This window comes from Falco punctatus (assembly GCF_963210335.1).
Source record: "Falco punctatus genome assembly, chromosome: 5".
NCBI lineage: Eukaryota > Metazoa > Chordata > Aves > Falconiformes > Falconidae > Falco > Falco punctatus.
Window position 1 is genome coordinate 8,335,564 of NC_137584.1, and position 24,680 is coordinate 8,360,243.

General features: G+C 40.0%; 1 long non-coding RNA gene across 1 annotated transcript in view; it reads left to right on the plus strand.

Annotated features, from left to right (window-relative positions):
- Positions 1-24,680, plus strand: part of LOC308064360 — a 97,683-nt gene that overhangs the window by 25,435 nt on the left and 47,568 nt on the right. The window contains exon 2 of the long non-coding RNA XR_013928344.1: positions 13,417-13,460. This is a non-coding gene — a long non-coding RNA (uncharacterized lncRNA). The remainder of the gene's footprint in view (positions 1-13,416; positions 13,461-24,680) is intronic.

Sequence of the window (24,680 nt, forward strand, 5' to 3'; positions counted from 1 at the left end):
GAAGAACCTTTAAAGCCTCCCTGTTTATTTTGTTTGATGCTGCATTTTTCAATTATTTTTTTTTATTTGTAATTAAAATTTTGGGCAGAGAAGCCCAAGAAGGAGTGAAAACCATGCTCACTGCTATGGATATGACACCCCAGCATCCTGAAAGCTGTTTGGCTTTAGGTTACTCAGCTGAATTCTTTCTATGGTTTGGTTAGTGCAAGCCTGTTCCTCTGCACACTCCTTGGCACCTGGGCTTGCCTGAGCTCCTCTAAAGCTCTGCCCACTGCAAAGATCTCCATGTATTCAACATGCCCTGACAAATATAACAAATAGATCTTTCCCTTATCTGTTCATTGGTATACTTTCAAGTGCCCAGTTTGCAGTGTTCCCAGGATACAGTACATCGTGTGTAGTTTGACTTCCTGAAGCTTTTTGATCTCTGAGGACACTGTTAGCATGCAGTAGATGTGAAATATTTTATGCTACTCTGAGAGAGAAGTATGGTTCATGAAATAAACAGCCTTTTTTTGTTGCAGTTGCAGGCTCTGCGCATACTAGCAATTACACAGTGCCAGAAGACAGGCTCAGGCACTAAATTCATTGTCTACACTGTTAAATTGTCTGAGCGGTCCCTGGAATGGATTTTGCCTGGGCAGTCAGCCAGGATTTTGCCTGGGCATGTTTTGAGAATTAGCACGGGCCAGGCACTATGCCCAACATGTAGTTTCGATGCGGGCACCCTTTTTTGGATGATAATAGACTTCAGTAGTGCCAGGTGGCCTCAGAGCCAGAGGGAATAAACATAGCCTGAGCGCCTATGGCATGTGCTCGTGCAGAAGATCTCTTGTGCAGTAAAATGATACCTTTGCTTATGTGTACGTGAGTGTCTCCATGTTAACAAGCTGTGACCTGAAGAACTAGATTTTACGACGGGCAACCTCAGACCAGGACATTGTGGCATGCAGAAACACAGAGTGGGCACTAGGTAATGCCTGTATTGCTGAAGAAATCACAGGTCCAGTTCAAACCCTTGGACCAAATGTTCAAGGCACTGGCTCAAATGGACCATAGCTGGAAATTGGCTTTAATCTCTCCAGGGCCCCCTCTGGCCTCAAGCCATTTCTGCGTTTCTTTGCAGTTCGGAGTGCCTGGAATAATAGACTGTGTTACAACCCACCAGATGGGTGTTTTTAGCATACAAATTAGAAGGTATATGTTGTATGCTTCAGGATGTGGTGTGTGTTCAAAGATGCAGCATCTACTAGGATGCTGTTACAAGGCTGTGCAGATGGCAGAGAGCCAATACAAGTGTACCCTGGACCACTGTGAATCAGGAGCGGCTCCTGTTACATTCAGGCACTTCCTTGCAGAGTGCTTGTTCAAGTGGACCAAAATAGAGGCGAGGAGTGACTTCTTGAGGAGACTTATCAGAGGTACTGTGTGCGGTTCTCACATTGGCCCTCTCCTGCTGGGAAGTGCAGTCATACACCGACAGGCTGTGTCCATGGGTACAAAACCATAATCCCTTGAATAATCCTTGCAGATTTTATGTCTTCTGTGAAATCTGTGAGCTAAAGTACTTTATTCCACACAGGCAGAACTCTGACAGCAGGATGAGAGAAGATCTCTGCACTGAATTCCTTTGTTGTTTTCTGATTACCAGTTAGCAGGGCATAAGTAAAAAAAAATGATTATTAAAAGGTAAAGAGGCTAAACCTGCTGATAACACATGGGTGTCCAAGCATGGAAGTGTCTGCTGGGTTATAACAGTCCCAGTTCCACTGGGGCATACCAGTAAACTCTGCTGAGAGTGATTTTAGCCTCATAGTCTTTAGGTTAGACAGTGGGCCAGATAGACAGGCTTTTATGTTCAAACTCTTCTCCTAGTTTGAAGATTTGGGGATTAAATACAAAGTGACTTCTCCTTGGCTTTCTTTTTTTCAAAATGATAAACTTATATGGAAGAACAAAACTTGCTAGAGTATGTTAGTATTAAATAAAGAACACTTCAGGAATAAATTTCTCATAAAGGGAAATTAAGAGGTTAAAACATGTTCTGGATTAAGCTAATGACTATTATAATTATTATAGAAACATAGAATCATTCAGGCTGGAAAAAAACCTTTAAGATCATCAAGTCCAACTGTTAACCCAGGACTGCCAAATGCACCATTAAACCATGCTTCTGAGCAACACAGATGCATTTTTTGAAAACTTCCGAAGATAATGATTCCACCCACCTCCCTGGGCAGTCTGTTGCAATGCTTGACAACCCTTTCAGTGAAGAAATTTTTCCTAATATCCAACCTAAACCTCCCTGGGTGCAACTTGAGGCCATTTCCTCTTGTCCTATCACTTGTTACCCCTACCTGCCCACAGCCTCCTTTCAGGTAGTTGTAGAGAGCAATAGTCTCCCTGAGCCTCCTTTCCTCCAGACTAAAGAACCCCAGTTCCCTCAGCGTCTTTTCATAAAACTTTTTCTCCAGACCCTTCACCAGCTTTGTTGCCCTTCTCTGGACACGCTCCAGCACCCCTACATCCCACTTGCAGCGAGGGGTCCAAAACCGAACCCAGGATTCAAGGTGCGGCCTCACCAGTGCCCAGTACAGGGGGACAATCACTTCCCTGGTCCTGCTGGCCACACTGTTTCTGGTACAAGCCAGGATGCTGTTGGCCTTTTTGGCCACCTGGATACACTGCTGCATTAATTAGTTTTATTAGCCTTTTTTTTTTTTAAATAGTAGTTTTAGAGATTATGAAGTTTTAGAGAATATGTCAGGGGTAGACATGAAAACACTAACTGAGCAAAGAGAGCACGTATGTGAGAGAAGCTTGTTACAGTTAGAGGAAGCTGCTGAAATGTATTACAGTATTGTGCATTGAGCAGCTTGTTTCAGTATTGAAGTTGTCACTGGAAATGGGCAAATCCTTTGCTGCTCCAATTTTTTGTCTGGTTATTTAGGTTCATCTTAATATGCTAGCTTAATACTGTTGTAGTTCAGGAGCTAATTTATGAGGTAGAGACCTCCACTTACTGGGGGACAGACAGGTGGCTGGGGACAGCAGCTTCTTCAGCCATATGGTTTCTATCCATTGTTGGAAAGCTGCTGAAACTGAGAGATGACAAGGCCAGCCAATATCTGCAGGACAGACTTGGCCAAATAGAAAACCACAGTTAATAATTATGTCAGAAGGTGATGTATTGATAATAAGAGATCAATTTTCAGTGCTTGTTTAGAGTGGATTATCTGTCAGCAAGAAAATAAAATCGATACCTTTCCTGGTAATAGAAGTGGTGGAGGTTTTTTCAGTCTTTTCAGTTTGGCTTGTTTGTACTATTCAACTTAATCTTGCTTCATAAAGAGAGGTTGTGAAGAGCAGAGCCAGAATCCCAATGAAAAGAGAACCTTTTTTAGTGAAACAGAAAAGGATGGCTACCTTGTGAGGAAGCTGGATTTTCAGTTCAGAGGCTGTTGTACAGTCCTGAAGACACCAGAAATGAAAAATTACTGTCTTCAACCATATTTATTTAACTGAAGGTTTACACAATTTCAAGACAACTATTTAGCAGAAGAAAAAGTGCATACCTTTTCCATGTCATATACAGCATTTGCCAAATTCCCGTCACTCTGCTGCAGAGGTGCTAACAGTGCCCATAAATGCCCTGGAAATCCTTGTTATAAATTTCTGTCACTGGTCAGGAATAACATAGCATATATTAATTTTGACAGTTTGTTCATAGTCAAAGTCATCTGTAGATGCCAAAATGCAGTCATTTCAAGAGCTACTGGACAAAAGAAATGGCTTTATGTTCTAAATATGTCTAACCTGTCAAGACCCCTTCTTATATACCCCTTTTTGCTATATCAAAGAAAGAGGAGAATATCTTTTCTCATCCGCTGCAGAGGGTTTATTTCTGTTTTCATGAAACAACGTTATGAGACTGGTATAATTGGTGTTTGAGGATATGTCTGTGTGGAGGTGGTGTACTGTAGGCATACAGAAGTATTCGCTGGTGTGCTCTGTGATAAACCCTTGGCTGAGAAGTTGTAGTAAGCACTGCTGTAAGAAGAGAAGGCACCAGCCTTCCTGCTGAGCATGGCACAGATATAATTTCAGATGCATATTTTACCCTCCAAATGCCTGCAATCCATGGTCACCAGAAATAACTGCCCCAAGTGGGCAGTTGAGATGTAATCACATTATTTCCCAAGAACATGAAGAGGTAATTTTAAGCACACAGCCTGCACAATCCTTTGGACATGTGAAAGCTACATACCTAAGTGTAATCATTTTACAGGGCTTCGTGTGCAATGAAGTCACCACTTTCTCATGATTCACAGAGAAATAAGAGCAACCATCTTGTATTCAAACTATCCAGTTTATCTCATTTTCTGGTTTACTACTCTCTGTTTTACAATGGCCATGCATCAGCTCCCTCTGTGGTGACAGATCGTAGATTTCAATTGGTTTTTGGCTTACCACTTCCTTCTTGTCCAACAAATTGAAGTCTTTAAAGCAAAAGGCAGTTACTTAGGAAATCAAGTGGTTAAGCTTTGTGGACAGTCTTAGTTTTTATGTTGGTGAATACTGCAGTGCTCTTGTGAAAGAGTAGCTTAACTGTCACTTGCCACGGCTTTTATTTGTAATGTTTTGACCAAATGATAACACACACATTTTAAACAACATAATTATATTTTTATTTTGGATTTGAATTTATTTTTCTTGATATTTGCACTGGTTTTGGATTCAACTACTGAGATTTTGTTACACTTACAAAATTCAGATTTTTATTTTCTTTAAAATGATTCTCCTTTAAAAAAAAAAATCATTCCCTTCCCTTCCCATCTCTTTTCCAAGATAATAATTTTTTTCCTGAATAAAGAGAATAAATTTAGACAGTGAAATTATAGAGTGTCATATGACAGAAAAAAAAAATTCATTGGTTTACAAGGTATTCCCACTTCAATCATTGAAGTTGCAAAGAACAAGAGAAAATGGTAAACAGAAACACTCCTTTCCTTTATGGTTCTCTGGATATGAACAGAAAGCATGAAAGAAAATCTTTTTGACTGTAGCTTTCCAAAAACTTACTATGCTTGAAACCAGTATATGTAAGAGGAACCACATACAAGTAGAGAAGGGTAGAAAAGCATGTTTTCATAAATTTAAAGTTCATGCACCCCATTGCTTTCAGCAGTCATGTTCCACAGTTTGACACACACAGATACTTCACCCCACTTCCTGTGCTTTGAGTAGCAGTCATGATAACCAGCATGAAACCCTAAGTGGTGGGAGGACTTACAGCCTGCTTTTCTGACTGAGAAGAAAAATAAGGGGAGGTATAGAAAAAAAATCAAAAAATAGAGATGCTTGTAGGAAACTCTTGATATTTGACAGATCCACTGTAAAATGACAGCTGTGTCTAAGACAGTAGCAAGCAGTCTTACATTGGTACAAGTAAAAGTATTATTTGGTAATACACAATCAGGTGTTAATAATTGTAAGCATAAGACTAAAAAGACCCTATCATACTCTGACCCTGCATCCCCTTTCCTCCAGAATAAGTAGTGATTAGAGCTATTTTTTTAACTGGGAAACCATTGAAGGGACTTGTCTATAAGTACTGGTGGAAAAGCTGCTTATGGAGGGATGAACATAACAGTGCTGACCAGGGTTCCTGGATGCTGAGTGCCAAGAGGTGATCAAAAGGGAGGCAATCATAAGGTTTTTGTCACTAAAGTCTTGGTATAAGGTGTGAATGATGCTTAAGTAGATGACTAAAATGACAAATGAAGGAGTGGGGAAATTAAAGGGATAAAAGTACCGCTTCAGATAAGTGTATTTTGATAAACTGCCAGTGTCAGGTGGTTGTGAATTTGGCCTAGCACTTCCCAGTCTGTTTTGCTATACTGTATACCCTTAATGCCCAGATCTGTCTCCTCTTTATGCTGCCATTTTCACTGCTTGATTGGCACTCAAAACAAAGGATGTGTGCAGAAGGTTGATACAGCTTCCTCCTCCTCCTCAAGCTATTGCTAGTTCCAGTTGTTACACGGCACTGGTCACTCCCTAAAGTATATGTATGTCGAATTAAAAAAAATAATCTGATTAAGAGTGTATATCTATATCTATATCTATATCTATATCTATATCTATCTATCTATCTATCTATCTATAATGCAGCTTCCTCCACCTCTTATCTTGAACTGAAAGAACTGGATGTATGGGCGAGGTGGGCATAAAGGAGGGCTACTGACAGTTTGGCAGTACCTCATCTTTGAACACAGTGATGGCTTTTTTGGTCTGGAGCTGCACATCTGTTTCCAGACAGGCTTAAAAGAGGGCAGCAACATCTGTGACCCCTGGCTGCTTGCCTGCACCTCTGGCACAGTGTAGAAAAGTGAGAATCGGCGAGTTAGACCCATCTGATCTCCTTTAACTTACATCTGGGGAAAGAGCTGTGTACAGAGATGCACTGTCTGCACGCTGGCATGGGCCTCCCATCAAGGAAGCCAAAGTGTGACCGTTCCCCGTAATGTTATTTGACACAGCTCTGCACAACCTGTGGCTAACCTCCAAGCTTCAAGGGTTATGGTGTTTTCATCATACATTGTTGTGAGGCAAGCTGGGTGCCTCTGCGGGTCTGAGCCATTGCAGCCCGTTCTGCAATCTGCACTGGTTTGCTGTAGATGGACTGAGGCTTGCCTGTTTTTCTCTCTCATGTCAGTAGGTGCATGTGAGGCTGCTTTTGTGCCATCACTTCTCATAGCTAAGGAGAGAAAACTCAGGCCTGAACATCACCTCTTAGTCATGGTCGAACCATGAGAAGACAGTTTATAAGTGTGCAGATGCGCGGGAAAGACAACCTTCACCACTGTCTCACTGCATCCTGGCCTCTCGCAGCTTTCTCAACCAATGCATTTCTGTATCATTAACAGTCATGTCTTGCTAATTGTCATAGGAGTGCTCTGCTGCCTTTAAGGGGCTGTGGTTGGTGCCTAACAGATGCTGACTGGGTATGGGACTGCAGAAAGGGACCAGGTAGTGCACCCATCAGAATCCTGGGCCAGCATCCACCATCCCTGCAAGACTCAGCCCAAGGCTTTTCCCTCCCTTGCTATACACTTTTGCCTTCATTGCTGGTGGATCTTGAGCAGCCCCTGGCCCAGGTTTTTTTTGTAGGATTTGTAGAAATTGTAGGATTTTCACCAGGCTGCCTGTGTGTGGTGGGCAGGCTGTGCCTCCGGGGCGTGGGAGAGTGGCCACTGTTACATGAGCACATGTATGGCTCCCAGTATCTGTGTAGCTGGAAACTGTCATTCATCCTGCTGCAGGAGGGATGCGATTTTAGGGGTACAATCCAGCCCTGACTTGCTTCAGTGAGCTTCTCCAGTTAGAACTGGAAAGACTTCCAAAAGTAGCGTCAAAGCTCCCTTAGGTCGTAAAAAGTCAACATTGTACTCTAATATGGACAACATTTCTGGGATCATGAAATGCACATGAATGGGTACTCAATATATATATGGCACATACAGACACAGTGACTGCATTTTCATTAACAGATTAAGCAATGTCAGGGAACACTCAGGGTTCTGGAGCTTGACCTTTTGTTTGGTTAAATTATTAGAAAGACCCCTAGCACAGATCTGGCCCACTTTAATTATTTCCCAATAATTTGAGATTACCATCATGGTCAACAAGTTTAATTTATTAATATAGATGTAATAATCATCACATCCATAAATAGATAGCACAATATAATTTAAAGGTGTTAAATACAAAGGAGGTGTTTTTATATCTGAATAGTGGTGGTAGTGTTTTTTGCTTGGAGAGGTATGCAGCTGGCATTGTTGATATAAGAATTGTTTCTCTCAAACTTTTTCATGGTGAGACAGATCAGTTCACAAACTTTCTATTATTTATCCCAAATTATATACATCCTGAAGTTATAATAGAAGTGAATGGTGTTTTTTTGGAGTTGTTGCTGTTTGGTTTTTTTTCCTTGCCAAAAGTTAAGGTATAAGACAGAACAGATAAATTATACAGGAGAAAAATGTCACTCTCAGTTGCATGAGTGCTGGCAAGGCACAGAGCTGCCAGAGTGGGAGGAGGGACTGGTTCAGAAACAGTTTTCCACCTCAGCAGTGGATATACAACAAGGCACTCTTGCTGAGCTCAGATGTATTCATTTCACTCTCTGTACCTTTCTTGTATTGTGCCTATTAACAATATTATGCCTTATCTAAGTGAGGTTCTTATTCACCAGCAGCCATTTAGGCTCAAGTAATTTGTGCTTTCTTTATGTATATGCCTACACATGAGATGTGATACAGTTGCTATAAACAATCCCACAGTCCATAAGTACCTGTCACTTATTTGGCTGCTAGTCTGAAGATTAGAATTAGAAAGAACCTAATGACAATAAATTTTTGTTGATGAAGCTGAGCTAGCTAGTTGGAAACAATCTTCTGTATTTGAAGTGGGAATGAAGACACTGGTCTGAAACTTGTTCTTGGAGCAGAAAAACAAAGCCACTGTGAATAGTTGCCTGGCAGTATGTGGGAATTGTCACTGCAATGAAGAAAGCACAGCAGAAACCCACGGGATTTCTATGCCAGAGAGCAGAGGTACAGAATAAACAGTGGCTAGAACTAATGCCAATGGGTTTTGTTTGTGCTGTTCCCATATGAAGAATCATGGCTCGGTACCTTTCACGATCTCCGTGGGAGCTTGGTTTAGTGGTTCAGCACTACTACCTCATTCCTGTGCTGTTCAAACCCAGGCCTGTTTATCAGTCCATCAGAGAGGAACAGGAGAATTACATCTTTTGAAAGCAGGGTTGCTTGTGGGTAATGTGACCATTAGAGTAGCTGGTTAGTCAGCAGTATCACCTCTCTGCTATCACAAGGCAGAAATTAGCTGCCCTGTGCTCCTGATGCATGTACAATTCAGGGACAATGATCTACCTAACCTCTGCGGTAGCCTATCAGTGAATGATTTTGCTCTATTAGTGTCACTATCAGCTCTGCTGTGGCATCCAGGAAAGCTGAAAACCTCCCCTTGCTTTTCAGGGTAGCACACCAGGACAAACCCACTCCTGAATATTAAATATAGAAATATAGAATATAGAAACCCACTCTCAGATTTCTTGAAATAAATGCTCTGCTAACTTTGACTTTTGGAGGTGAACCTGAATTCCAAAAAGATAGAATGGCAGAGTATGGCTGTAAAACTGACCAAAGATAAATAAAATCTGAGAAAGATGCAGTTCTGCTTGAGAAGTGAAAGAAAAGCCACTTTTGGAAGCCACTTTTCCTCTAATCCTGTTTCTAACGCAATGATGCCTTGGCAGGAATTTTTCAGTTCCTTTTAAGGTATTGCTGGGGGCTGGCCTTGTGTGATAGTTTTGACCTCAGCTGGAGTTAAGGACTCTTGATAAATCGCTAAATCATGTCCTTAAAAAGAGCAAAACACTCTACCTTACAAAGCATCCAGAAAGCAAAACCAAAGACAGTTTTAAAGGTGAATCTGATCTGGGACATAAATGAAGCCATCATCCCATTTTCAATGTAATCCACTCCTTATCATAAATCAGAAAATGTATTTCAAGATAATTACAGCTTTTTTGAAAGGTTAGTTTTATTAAAATATAACAGACAATCCAATTAACAAGGACACTTAAGAAAAACAAATGGATCATTTTCATTTTTTTTAAATAGGGAATTTAATTTTATTGGTCTTTGTACATCATTGTAACTATACACAATTTAAACAAGCATTTACCAAATTAGATTACAAATTTTATCTGCCTTCCAAGAAGGCTCCAATTCAGGAATTATCTGAGTCTGGAGTTTTGAGTCAACTCCTAAAATGATAACAGACATGTGCAAAACTTTATCAAAGTCTGATTGAAATTACATGTAGATTTTATACCTCCAGAAAAGGTTAAGGCAAATCTGCCTTTGGACTCACAGGCCAGAAGGTATGCATGTGATCCGCTGCTGAGAGCATCTGAGGTGGTGGCAATGATATGTCTCGACTGCCTGCTGCCCAAACCAAACACGGAATTAGTAGACACTATGTAGGGGGTGAATAGTGGTGAAAATGAAGGGGGGAAGAGGTAGAAAAGGTGGATGTGGAGGCATCCAGGGAAAAAAAAAAAAAAAAAAAAAAAGAGACAGAAAGATGCTGGGGTTTCCAGGATGGATGGAAGGGACTGAAGTTTGTCTGAAGCCTCTCAAGATTCATCCTTGCAGCTGGGTTGTTCAGCTCTGCCCTGAGGAGTCAGACTTTCACGGCTTATGCTCATGGGTTTTGTGACAGCAAAGGATGATGTCACTTGGCTTTATCTGGTTTCACTGAAAACATAAGAATTTGAATTAACTTGTTCTGCAGCTGGTTAAAGATGTATATAGATATAGATAGATATATACTTAGATAGCCACTGCCTGTCAGCCGAGTCAAGGTAAGCAGTCTTATGGCCACTTGTCTGAAGTCTGGTGTGCTGTATGAGAGAATGAACTGGGAAGGGTATGGAGGTTGGTCTGGGTGATCACGTGAGTAAAGCTGCTTGTGGATGGACTGCTGTGAACCTATTGTGTGCTCTGGATGTAATGGTTCTCAGTGAATGTCTGTTTTCTCTTTGCGACTATTTCTGTTCTGATCCTATCAAGGTAAAGATATATATCTGAGACAGGACAGCTAACAAAGAAGAGTGAGTGGTGAGATTGCTGGGGTAGAAGTTCAGTGAGTTAGTTCATCTATAGAAGAAGTTTCTGAAGGTCAGACTCCTAAAAATATCATACACCATTTGCTTGTACAGTGTGAGAGATCTTCATACCTTAATAAATGTTTGCTGCCCTAAGTGGCAGGAGCAAAAATGTAGTTTTAATCTGAGGACTGTGAAGAAGACTCTCCTCCCATCTCTATGCCTACTATTGCATGGAAAGAGGCTTACAAGTAACCCTTGGCAAGGGGCCTTTGTCTTCTCAGTCACAGCTAATTAGCAAACAAAAAATGAGGATAAACTCTGGGAAAAGGATATCTAGTTTTTTCTTATAAGACTCCCAGTCTTTATATTTTCTTCATTAATATTATTTTTTTACACAGATTATCCTGTAGGTAAAGAATAATCAAACTGAATTTCAGTTGGAAACAGTTTTTTGGTTTTTATTGAAAATTTTGGTCCACGTGTGAAGGTCTGTTTCCCAAAACTGGACTTAGAATAAACACTGTTCTGTATGTAGTCAATCCTGTAGACTTCACACGATTGAAAGACACTGAGTTTAATCTCTGCCACGTTAATGAGCTTCCTCTCCAATGTTAACCCATGGGTATTTAAAATACAGCTCCTGTATATTAGAAATTGTAAATCTAGCAGCTGTGTTGCATCTCCAGGACTGAAAGTCTAATTTGATTCCTAAATCTATGTTCTCTATTTGATAAATTGTATTACCTATGTAAGCTGGATTTCCAGTATGAATTGTGTTTATTTGCTTGGGCACTGAATCAGCTCTGAAACTGATTCAGACTCAAACACTCTCAGTTCTTAAACATAGGCTTCCGGTAGCCCCCTGCCTTTCTTCAATTTTGTAGAATTCTTCAGAGCTTCAGAATTAGAATGACATAAAGCATTGATTTAAAGCTTTCCAGTTATTAGACATTGTACTGAGACTGAGGCTTACTGAAGTAGAAGGGTAAGTGCTAGTAATTAATCAAGGCAATTTGACTGTGCTGGTGAGATGGAAGTGAATGAGTTGCCAATACAGGATTTAATTGAAAACATTAAGTTTCAAAATGAACTGGATGAAGTCAGGGGATTAGAACATAATTCTTTCAATCCTGGCAATTTGAAGAAAGAGGAAACTCTTTTAGAGGGAGGAACTGCATAATGCATTGATGGGCCATCAAACACTAATTGCATGCTATCAGTTAAAAGTGACACCTGGAGATTTAATATCAGGCATTTGGATGCAGGCCACAGGATAAAGATATCTTCTTAAATGTGAGTGGAGGTGAATTTAAGCCAGTAACTCTTATTTGGTATGAATGACAGCCCAACTGTATTTCATCAGAAGGAAAAGATGGCCCTGAAACTGGGTTCAAGGCACTTTGTATATTCAAAAGATCTGATCACATTCATTTCTTCATGCAGTGAAGAAATGCCACAGCCTCCCATACCACTGAACGTTTCCGTGTTCTCTGCTTATCATCTGGGTGGTGTTGCTCTCACTGATTTTGAAGGCTGTACAGATAATGAAAAAGTGAAAGAAAATTAGACAATCAAACACATATTCAGCTTCTTGCCCTTTTCCCTCTGTACAACTCTTTTGCTTCATGAGACCTCTGTGGGTACAGCAACAGAAAGCATTGGCAAGAAGACCACTTCCTTGTGATCCTACAAAATATAGTCAACTGAAGACACTGTTACCAGTGACAGCAGAACACTTCTGTTTTGTTATTCTGTATAGTATTTATGTAAATGTTTTCCACTACAACCATGGATTTGCACTTTTTCCATATTTCCTTTGTATTCTTTATAATGTTTGATTGCATGATGTGAATTCCAGTAGCCAGCGAGGCTGATGTGAAACACATTTATCCTGCAAAGCCTAAAACTGGACCTATGTTCCACCACGTAGCTGTTGTTACACAGCAATGCACATTATAGATGGAAACTAGCTGCTGGGAAACACCACTGACAAGAACAGATGCTTATGAGAGATGAAAATGAGTATTCAGCCTTGACCTTTTGGTTTGCTCACCATGAAACTGGAAATGTCATTGTCTTAAGTATTTATAGAACACTGACTTAAGTCTTGAATGTCTTTTACGCTTTTAGTGAGAAATTGTGAGCATCTGTCACCTGCTGCTGAGGTTAAAACTGCAAAACCAAAAACAAAGAAACAAGTATCTTTACACTAAACAAACCTCCTGCATCTTATTTTGACTGTCTGGCTGTCATGAGAGATTTTCAGTATCTCCAGTAGTAATGAGCAATCAGTTTTTGTGAGAATACAACCTGATGACGTTTTGATTACTTTATTATTATTTCAGAAGGTGCTTTTAGAGCTGCTCTAGGGTGAAGGGGCTGGGAAAGGTGAGTATCTAAAAGTCCTGGCCTGGTGGCAAAGCTTAGCAGTTGCTAGTAATTTGGAGGCTGGAAAATGAAGACTGAATGCATTACATTTCTGTAATTTAAAAAGGGCAAACTGTTAAAAGGAGAAAAATGTTCTGTAACCCATGGGTGCTTAGTATAGCAGATCATAAAAGAAAGGCTTTAAAATCATGACAGTACGTTTTGCATAAAAGCTGGTCTAGCAGAGGTTATATTGGAGAAAGAAGGATCAGCTGTTTTCACCATTCCCTGCCTGAAATGTTGCTATACACTTTAGCTCATCTGATTTTTTTTCTTCTTTGTGTCAGCCTTTTTAGGACAGCGGGGCAACAGCAGGACAAGAAGATCAAAGGTGTGTATATTCCAGATTTCTGTCTCAGTGGTCAGGAATGGATGTGTAGAAAGAGTATAAAAAGTCATATTATATCATGTAACTCTTATGTAAAGACAACTTTTATTTTTTTACTATCCTAGATAATTTTAGGTCATCTGTAAATTCATCACTGATCCCATTCAGTGGTTCATATGTGAATATATTGAAAAGTTTTAGTTCAGAAATCTGTTGAATACCTGAGATAATTTCTTTCTTTATACCCACTCTGGTTTCTGTTTTTAATTAATTAAGAATATACAGTAACTCTTTCTTATATCATGACTGGTTAATTTCTTACAATTCAATGGAGAGGTACCTTGGCAAAAAATTTCTAGAAAATCATGTAATTCTGTAAATCAGACCACCATTGCCAATATCCCTGCTGACCCCTCAGTGAATCCTAATAGCTATGTATGTGAGCCTTGATTTTCTACTGCAAAAGCTGCTCCAGCATAACCAGGACAACCTGTGTTGAACAGATCTGTAATTTCTCATAGCTTCACCTGCACAGAAGTCAGACTTTCTGATGTAGATTACTTGCACCCTCTCAAACCCCTTATAAAAAGGGGCTTTCCAATTGCTGCTCCCCATTCCTGAGGAACAGTTAGTAGAATACCATTACAGCAGCAATTCAGTAGTCTCACAGTTTGATTACTGCCCCACTCAATGTTAAATGCAATGGAGCCCAAGTGATTCCTTAGCATTTATTTTATCAGTCTGTTCATAAATGTCCTCTACTGACCTTTTGGCGATTCCTTAAACTTGTTCCTTATAAAGAAAATAGCTGTGAATCTCTCTAAGCTCTTCTTAAGTGAGCATGGATAAAGAGAATTCATCTATTTTGTTATGACTTTAAATTTTTGTAGTTCTATTAGCTCTACAGACCGTATGAAATTTCTGCTAGGGGGCACAGAAGGTCCTATTTACCCAAGTTAATCTTAAAAATCTATTTTCATCTGCTTTTTATGGTTTTACATTTGATTTATTTGAATTTATACTCTTTTTTGTTTCCTTTCTTCAGATAAGACTTCTGCTTTTTGAAGGAAATGTTTCTAACTTTAAATGCCTGCCTTTATTGTTCAGTGGTTCTGACCTTGGTGGGTCCTTTTATGTCTGTCTTTGATTAGAAGGTATTATTTACAGTGAGACTCCAGTTTAGTTGTCTTGAAATAACCTCAAGTCTGTCTGCAAAAATTTTATTCATCCTTGTGTTCCTTTTAATTTGTTTTTAACAAGCTTCTTCATTTTTATGTTGCTCTCTTTTTTTGAAATTAAACTTATTTCATTCTTGCAAATGTTAAATTTCAATATATAGTAGTTGTAATTACAAAGCAACTCTTAAAAAATGACGTTGCAAACCACATCTTGTCCGCTCAAGACTAAGCCAAATTGCTTCTTCACTTGTGGGTTTTCTGACTAGTAAGTTTAACAAATGGTCATTCATGATATTTAAAACTTGTATCTATATATCATTTCTCACTATGGCATTCCTTCAGTCTACATGGGAATAATCGAATTCTCCTGTTTTTAATATCTGTTCTGCTCTGGCTGCTTCTCTGATCTCTGTCTAAGCAGGTTAAAGTCTCATCACCGCTCCCCAGCTGGTAATAGTAAACTTCATTTTACGGCAAGACTCTTGGAACTGCACAAATTACTGTTTTCTTTCTGGATGCAGTTAAAATGTTTATCCTATTTTCCTCATTTAACTTTTTCTTCTCCCTTTCTCTCACCCATATTGCTTATAGCGTCACTTTAACTTTGCATTCCTATCTCATTTCTGTCAGAGAGTAGGAAGTGTGCTGCTGGTCTATGACACAGAGCTGGTGACGGTGACAGATTCCATCAACTGCCTGGTCATAGTGAGACAGAACAAGACAATGACACAGATTGGTCTGGAATAGCAGAGGACACAGCTGGCTGCAAGACTGCCTGCAGTGCAGTTCAGGCTAGGACTGTGGGCCAGATCCTGAGCTTAACTGGAGCCCTGGGATACAAGAACAGAGGGTGAGGCTGGGCATCTCAGATGAGGCTAGTTTGGCCAATTTAAACCTCTTGGGGCACTCTGGGCCATGGCAATTTCTACTCTGGCATTATGATATTGCACAGTTTAAATTTCCTCTACCAATTGTACCTATAAGCTTATTCAAAGCCAGAACTCCCCCATCCCATTTTTTTCAGTTGTCTAACGTTCCATAGAAACACACTTATTTGATCTTGAAGGGTTGCCAGTGGAGTTTGGCAGGGATCTCTCCTGGGACCTGTGCTGTGAAAATATTCATAAATGATCTGGAAAAGGGATGATTACTCAGATGAGAAAGTTGTTGGTAATACAATGTTAATTAGGGTATTATGGATGAGAGTTGACTCAAGAATTGCAAATGGACCATGTGAAGCTGGGCAGTAAAATGACCAATAAAATTAAATGTAGATAAATTAAAAATGTTGCACATCTGCAGGAGAAATCATCTTAATTTCTCACATCAAGCAGTTGGCTCTGACCTGGCCATTAATACTCAAAAGTGAGATTTTGGTACTGTGATAAATACTTCCATGAAAATGTCAGCTCAATGATCAGGAGTGGTCAAAAATCCCACCCAAAAACCAATACATAACAAAACAAAAACCAAAAAAAAAAAAAAAAAAGAAAAAAAAAAAGCATATGTTAAGGGTCCTCAAACAGGGGCTCACAGATCAAAATACAAAATATAATATTTCTCTACATATCCATGGTTTGCCTGTCTGTTTGTTACCTCTTGTGGTTATGGTTCTCGATTCTCATGAAAGGCATGATAGAGTTGGAAAAGACTTGGAGAAGGACAGTAGAGCCAGCCAGAGGTGAGAAATGTGGACTGGCTGAAAACATGAAACAAGTGACTGGGGCAGGGATGAGGAATGACAGGGGCCTCCAAGATTACAGGTGCTGTGGAGAGTGTGGACACAGTTTCACCATTCACTGTTTCTGCCAACAACAAACATAAGAAAAGAAACATTGACTGAAGGTGGAGGAACCAAGTTCAAAACAAACAAAATGAGGTGGTTCTTACAGAACAGGTAATAGATTTGTGAAACTCCTTGCCAAAGATGTTTTGGTTGTGAAAGCTTAAATGAGTCTAAAAGAATATCAGATAAACTCATGGAAGAGAAATTCATGGACTGTTGCAAAGTATATGGAAAACACTTCTAGTCCAGGAAATTCAGGGGCTGAAATAACTGGCGATTGGGAGAGTATGTAGGGAGCACCACTTAAGTTTGTTTTCCTTCTTTATGTTTTTATTCTTCCCTGGACTTCCCATTATCAATCCACTTATGGCCAAGGATTATGCCAATCTATATTGGTTCACAATGAGTAATAAGTAAAAGCAACAAAATCTCAGCAATATATGTAGGTTTTCAAACATCTCTGTGTTTAGAAACAAACAAAAAAAAATAATATCTCACCCTGCAGTTCAACTCTGAGGCTCTACCTAAACTAGTAAATTGAACAGGGCCAGCCCTTAAGCAGTGGATCTTGATCATCCATATTGTTTAATTGCTAGCATGCTCTCTCAGACTGTTTTGACCCAGGCCAGCCAAAGTTGTTGTCCCAGATATTGCTTGGCATTGGACCTGGGTCTATTCCCAGCTGAGTAATATGGATGTTGCCACTTTGTTTTATATGGGAGGAATATTTAGTTGCATGGACTACAGTTCTACTGTCACCTGTGGTCTTCAGGATCAAGGAATGGTTTGAGGTCCATTTTGTTTACTAGCACAGATGTAAACTCTGTGTCTGACTGTAGAGTCAGGCTCAGAGTGCAAGTAGATAAAATGAGCCTCAAGCTATTTTCTGACCCCCGGGGCTGATGGGTACAGCATCCATGGCACCAAACTACTAAACACTATTGCTCCTCCTTTCACTTCCCTAAGCCAGATGGCTGCACCCCAAATGTTTCCTGGGAAAGATCCCTTGCCTGTCTGGCATTGTCTGGAGGTGTCCCTAAATTTTGCAGGGTTTATAAGTTTAAGAGTACACATAACGATGGCTCGTTGCATTTGTCTGCAGCCTGGGCCTGTTCAGATTTTAATACCCAGTGTGCCAGATGCAGAAAAGCAGCAGCATATGAAGGATAATGGCTTTGTCTCCCCTGTAGTGAACTGGGAACTAGCTGCCTCGCTGCTCTCCCCACACCTGCAAGATCTGTGCTTCTACCTGAACGGCGCATGGCTCTGCTATGGGGACAGCAGGGCTGGGAGCAGCAGCGGCTCCTGGGGTGGCAGGGCAGGGCCCGGCAGCCAGGGCCTGTCCTGCTGCTCCAGCCAGCAGCAGGGGAGCTGGGGGGCACTGTGGTGACCCCAGCTTTGGGCATCTCCCTGGGGCATGGTCCAGGCTGTGGGCCCGTGAGTGGGCCTGGCTTGCAGGGCCTGTGCCTGGGCAGGGCTGTGGGGAGCTGGGGACCAGCCCTGCTGTGGCATTAGTGGGGTAGGGACCAGCGGTCCTGGGGACATGAAACCAGGTCTGGGCCTGTAGGCAGAGTCGGGGGAGCCCGGGGGTGGGCAGGGAGAAGCAGGCTGGCTGTGCCCTTGGTGCTTTGGCTCTTGGCCACAACTAGTTTCATTTTATTCTTCCTTCGCCTGCCTTCTGGAGGAAGTGGCAGTATGTCCTTGGTCTGCTGCATGACCCCAGTTCAGGAAAAAGATTTGTAGCTAAGGAAGTAACATACCTTGTTATACCGACAGTGAGATCTGGGTATCTACCGCCCTTTTATGTGGGCTGACTGCCATTTATTTGCTTTGCTGATAACCATGAAACCTTCAACTCTGGCCTTCTCCATCCCCTATCGATTCCCTTCTGAAATCAACGTGGCCTGGGTCAATGTGCGATACCCACTGAAATCCTTAACCACTTTCAGTTCAGTATGTCTGTGTCTTCCAGTGGATTGGAAGCGACAATTTTTACCTGTGGATCTCTGTTGTATTTATTATATTCATAGAGGCAACATTCTTCCATAAAAAAAATCTGTACTGCTTTAATTTTTTCATATTGGCACTTTAAAGTTCAATAATAATTTGCAAAAAGATTAATTCAAAATAGGAAGCTGGTGGAAGTCAGAGGTTTAGAAAGTGCACATAGTACTTTACATATCACCTTTGAATTTATAAATTGTTTAGATGTAGAGGAATGAAGGCAGTGGGTTGATTGACATGGATGATATGCAGCTGTAGCTTGTTCCTGCTAAGCACTTAAATAGCACTGAGGTGTAGGAGGGGTGGTTGTGAGAGGAAGTGGTGTGGTTTGACTGCTGGAGGAAGATGTAGCAGCATGGACAGTAGAATCTGACTGTTGGTAAAAACCTTGCTGCAGCCTACTAGTTTGCTTCTGCTGCAACATTTAGATATTATTTCTAGGAAAAAATCTGCTTTTTTTCCCTTGCTCTTTGCTAGGGAGGAATATCTGATCCATTTTTTTTAAGGATTCAATAATACAAGTCATATGCTGTTTAATAGGAAATTATAGTTTTCACAGGATGTAGGAAAATCAGGTTTTGTACTTTAAATTGATAATTTGACAAAAATATGCTCCTTTAGACCTTATGGAAATCTTATCTTCTACTAATATATATCAGGAAAGGTAGTCAGTGTAGTCAATGGGGTTGAGGTTGTGTAAATAATAATGTTTTCTTCTATATTTCAGAAAACATTTGTGAAATGTGTGTAGTGTTCCCTCACTGCTGTTTTTGGAAGGGTAATATATAGTCTTAATAAATTAATTGTATGTTTCTTTTCTCAAATAGCGTATTTGAGTGGTAAGCCATCAGATCCATGTTTGATTAGGATTGTACTTGTCCTCAGAAGTACCTCTGAGGTTTTCTGCTTATAATTCCTCTCTGAATCAGACCCCCTTCAATACCCACAGGGTCAATTCTTTGGGGATTGTGCTGGACAAGTGAATGTACCACAAAGATGTCTCTTCCTTTCATACGGATGTTGTTGCTCATCTTTCATTCCTAATCTCCCATTGCCTCTTAAGAGCATTAGGTTGGATTTACAAAAATATACAATTTATATTAACATGATTTTAAAGCGGCCTATTTAAAAATACTACGGTGAAGTCCTTGTAGCATCTCCATTTGCTAGCAGCCATCAGTAACCTGTACGTTCTCTTCCTTTTCATAACCAGCTTTGATTTTTCCCTTGTCACTTGGTGAAATTAGCCTTCTGCTCCTGTGACAGAGTTGATGTTCTCAAAACATTTCCATAGGGTCTGTTAGATACTGTCCTCTAAGTCTATGTTAAATTGTGAGTGTCATACAAAGAGTGCCTAGATATCTGGAGGTTGTAGGCTGGTGGTACAATTTTTTTGCTTCTATGGTAAAGAGCTAAAAGCATCCTTATAACTGAAGAACAAGACTATGCCTTTTGGCGCACTCAGTTCTATTAACTGCTGCAACAGACTGTCTTATTTCTGAAAGCAACAATTAGCCTGCTCTGTAACATGTTTAATGTTTATATATGCTTAATCAGAGCATATTGCTGAGGCAAGAGGTGGCTTGGGGGTCTCTTAGGATCAGTGTCAGTAAGACTCATGAACTGTGTTTATTACTGCCCTTAGACAATTCCTTCTGCTTAGCATATGAAAAAAAACCCCACTACCCACCAACAATAGCCTTGATACTCCAAACAGCACTATGTCAGCATAGAATTGCCTTTGGCACGTGAAGTACTGCATGGTTATGGAAAATGAGGGGCTAAAAAGCTGACTTGGTATCTTCCAGAGAATTATTTTGGAGGAATTAAATATTTACATATCTGCTACCTGAGGGTGGGATAGTAACCTCAGCATCCCCCAGAAGTCCCAAAGGCAGGACTCTCTGTAAGACAGCATTCTTACATACTATATACTAAACCTCTTGTTGACCATTTCAAAGGAATCACAAATTCCTAATACCATGAATCAGCTTTGAAAGTGAAAATATCCATCAAGAACCTGTATAATTTTTGAAGTGTTCGGGGGAAAAAAATTGTAACTTGAACTTCAGATAATATATTATCAATAACAGTTAACTGAAGAAAATTGAATGGTATTTAACAGGACTAAGTTCTTGCTACAGTTATACAAATTCTTCATGTAAAATTTTATTGTTTCTGCTGCTCATAAATAGTAAATAATTCCAAAAGTAGACCTTTTGTACTTATCAGAAGGGTTGGACAGGGATGCAAAATCTCATATCTTAGAGCCTGATGTCTGTGATAGCTGTTGCAATCATTTCTCAAAAGCTAAGCCAATGAAGAACATAATATTTGGCTAACATTTTCCAGACTTGTGAACATCTGCAGTTAAAAGGTTTCATTCATTCATGAGAGTGCCATCTGTGATAAATGCAGTGTCATGTCCTTTGCCAGATCACAGAATACATTTTTCAAAATTTATACTTTTCATAAAATAGAATCACAGAACAGTTTGGGTTGGAAGGGATCTTTAAAAGTCATCTAGCCCTACCGTCCTGCAATAAGCAGGGACATCTTCAACTAGATCAGGTTTCTGAGAGTCCTGCCAAACATGACCTTGAATGTTTCTAGGGATGAGGCATCTACCACCTCTCCAGATGACCTGTTCCAGTGTTTCGCCACCCTCGCTTTAAAACATTTCTTCCTTGGATCTAGTCTAAATCTACCTTTTCTTAGTTTAAAACAATTACCTCTTGTCCTATCACAACAGGTGCTGCTAAAATGTTTGTTCCCCAATTGCTTTTTTCTTTCCTGCTTTTCAGTGAATAATACTTTCAGCCAGTTTAGTAATTAAAAATGGAAACAGGTAAATAAATATGGTGCCAGGGAGATGATTGCCTGTCATGTATCTCTGCTCTGGCTGGGCTAAGTGACTTTAGGCCTCGAGAAGAACCAAACCCTTGAGACAGAGATCAAACCTAATTTAGAAAATGAAACAGAAATCCCCCTCAACCAAACTGGAAACAAGTACCTAAGATTGGGTATGTAAGTGTGAATTGTGTCTTGGATTTGCTTCATTATAAAAATATAGACAAAGAGTTCTATTAACTTGTCTTTTCTTTCTGAAATTAAGGTGTTCCTATGTCATGCTTTGTCATTTTACCTCAGAGCCATTCAGTGTAGTGTCTGTCCCATTTATTTATAAAAGATGGGATTGTCTCCTAGAGCTGAACATTTTTAAAAAAAAAACCCTATGCTAATCTTCCTAATCCCTAGTATGTTCTAAAATTTATTATCTTACTATTTTTAAGCAGCAAAGGCAAGAACAGGACTTTAAGATATAGTGAGGCATTGTCTCAGAGGCTTTGAGCCTTGTGTTGCTGTTTCTTACAGTAAACCCAGAAGCTTCTGTATAAAGTAGAAATGGGAGGGAGAAAATGCTTTTTGTCTAGAAGTTTAATGATCACTGTTTGTGTAGAGATAGGGTACCTCCTTGGAAGAGAAAGTGATTAAGCACCCAAATCCACACGCTTCCAGAGTAGTAGTAGTAGGAGTAGTAGCAGTAGGGCCAGACCCATGCATATGGAGGTAAAAGGCACTGCAGCAATCTTACAATTTTGATCAACTTCAGTTTCTTTCCCCAGTGGGGTTTGATATAGTACACTTTCTTAAAGGGCAAAAAGGCACCTCTACAAAGGTCTGAAAAATCAGCCTAGAACCTGCAGAGGAAATAGTTATGTGAACTTTCTCAAGGAAGGATCAGAGTTCCCACCTTCATTACTAGACTTGTTTCTGGCAATCCTCTTTTTGTGTAAGAAATGAGGAACTGAAGCATAGTACAGATCAAGTGACACGACCATGGTCACTTTATCAAGGTGTCTGATGAGCCAGGTTTTTCTCTTTCAAATCTCTTCTCTTTTCATCAGATCACTTCATGGCCAGTCTGTTACCTAGAGACGGACCATCTTTCCACAAAAGATAGCTCTTGTGAAAATGAGTTTCGCCATGCCTGTGGATATGACCAATTCCTGCTGCTCTGTGTTAAAATGAAGATGGAGAAGAGCCACAAGTAGGACTTGTGGAAAGGACAACAGAAAGCTTAAAGACCTGCAGTGTCAATTTTTCTTCTTTAAAACTTCATGTTCTATTAGAGTTTTCAGTAGTGCTCGGTCATACCAGATGACCTTTAAAGGTCCCTTCCAATCCAAACTATTCTATGATATATTCCTAAACAGTCTGCAGAACACGTGTACCACTTCCAAGAAAGGAACAGAGATGGTTCATATCAAAGGAGGAGAAGATTTATTTGTTTCCCTTTAGGAAATAGGTCACAGGACTGACCACTTCGTAAATTTTTTCACAGCCCATTACCTTAAGGTGATCATGTCTTTCACTAAGAAATGGAGGATGTTGGTTCTTCATTTAGCAGTAGCGCAATCATGATTTCTGAGGCTGACTGGGATCAGGAAATTAATCTATTCTAACAACGCACGCAAGATGAGCCATGGCCTCACTCAAGCCAGGCAATTTGTATGTTTTTAAAATGCGGGATGTTTTCTAAACAGAGTGTAATCTAAGAAAGATAAAGTGAGAAAATGTTGTAGTGTGGAAGCAATGCAGTCAGGTTAAGAGCCAGCAGATGCTTCTTCCTGTTTTGTTTTGTTGTGTTTTTTGGTTCGTTGTTTTTTTTTTTTTTTAAAAAATAAAATTTCCCGTTGGATTTGGACAATTTTAGTTAAACACCACAACATCACACAGTTGTCTGCACACTCATCATCTTCTTCCAACACAGAGCAGTTCCAGCTTTGGGATCCTGATTTATGTGATTTGGAGCCTGAAACAATGCAGCCACAATTAAAAATGAGGCAACCAACAATAACTTCGGTTACAAAGTTTGATGTATGTCATGATGTCATGAAATGTTCAGAGTTCTGAGAGTTCCCTAGAAAGAAAGGCTTTCTTTCCTGAAAACATCATACTGCTTTCACACCAGCAGTCCTTTTTAGTCCAGTTTAGAAAATATGTTGACAGAACCAGAGCATTATTGTGTCTGCAGTTGTATTTTTATTATACTCTGAGAGTTAAAACCATCTGCAGTGTTATATCTATGGATGAATCTTGGAAAGACTATGCCAAGAAAAGGGATAAATACATATTGCTACCTTGTGATGGAAAAGAAAGTGAGAGGTCAAGAGAAAGGAGGTAGGAATGCTACCTCTGCTTGGAAGCAGACAGGCCTTTCTTCCTTAACTCTCAGAAGTGCTAAATGCAGTCTCAGACTTTCTTTTGATGTGGGAAGAATAGGAGGGTGAAGTGAAAGAAGGAAGTGGGGCTTCTTTCAGCTTGCTGTTGCTCTAACTTCAGTATGATTTTATAGTAACAGTGCTGCGATTTATTCTCCCTCTCAAGGCATTTTATTTATTAAAAATATTGTCCTGGAAAATCACTGTGTATTTAGTCAACGTGGAGATGATCTCCAGAGGTCCTTTTCAACCTCACCCATTCTGTCATACACTTCCAACAAGCCCATTTAGGAACCTGCTAGTTCTAAACTCCACAGCCTCACTTCAGCCTCTTTCCAATTTATTTCTTTGTTGGTTTGTTTGTTTTTTTTTTTTTTTTGTGGCAAGTTTTGATTATTTAGGGATTTCACTGTAAAACACTATATTTTTCTACCTTCCAGCAAGTGAATTTTTAATGTTATGCCTATTTTCTGCCTAGATAGATAAAATCCCACTATATTTGGCATCAATTTCTTCTTTTAGATAGGAAAGATTTAAGTAAGTTCAGTATTCTGGAATGTAGCCCTCGGTTTCCCTACAAATCTGAAACTAAATGTCCATAGTGGAAACTTGTCTGGGTGTGGTATTGTATAGCATACAGCACACTGTAAACTTTTCTAGAAACTCTGTTTTATGATTCAGCATGTTGAGGTCAATATTTTACAGTAATAAGCACTAAGATGGCACTGGTTTGTGTGGGCTGCATTATATTTGGCCTAAAAAAGTGAACAGTGAACCATATAATTACACAGAAATGGGATTCACTGTACGGTGGTCAGACCTCCTAAAATGAATGCTTTGGGTTTTTTTCCCTCCCCTTTCCCTGTCCTACAAGATCATTTAGCTCTGCAAAGGAAGTTCCTCACTGACATATTTCCAAGGCTGAAATTAAGTGTGTTCGTTAGTAAAGATGCACTAAACTTCATATACACAGTGGTAGCCAGCTCACCTTTTATTTGTTTTTGACCACGGCATGGAGGATTGAGTCCTG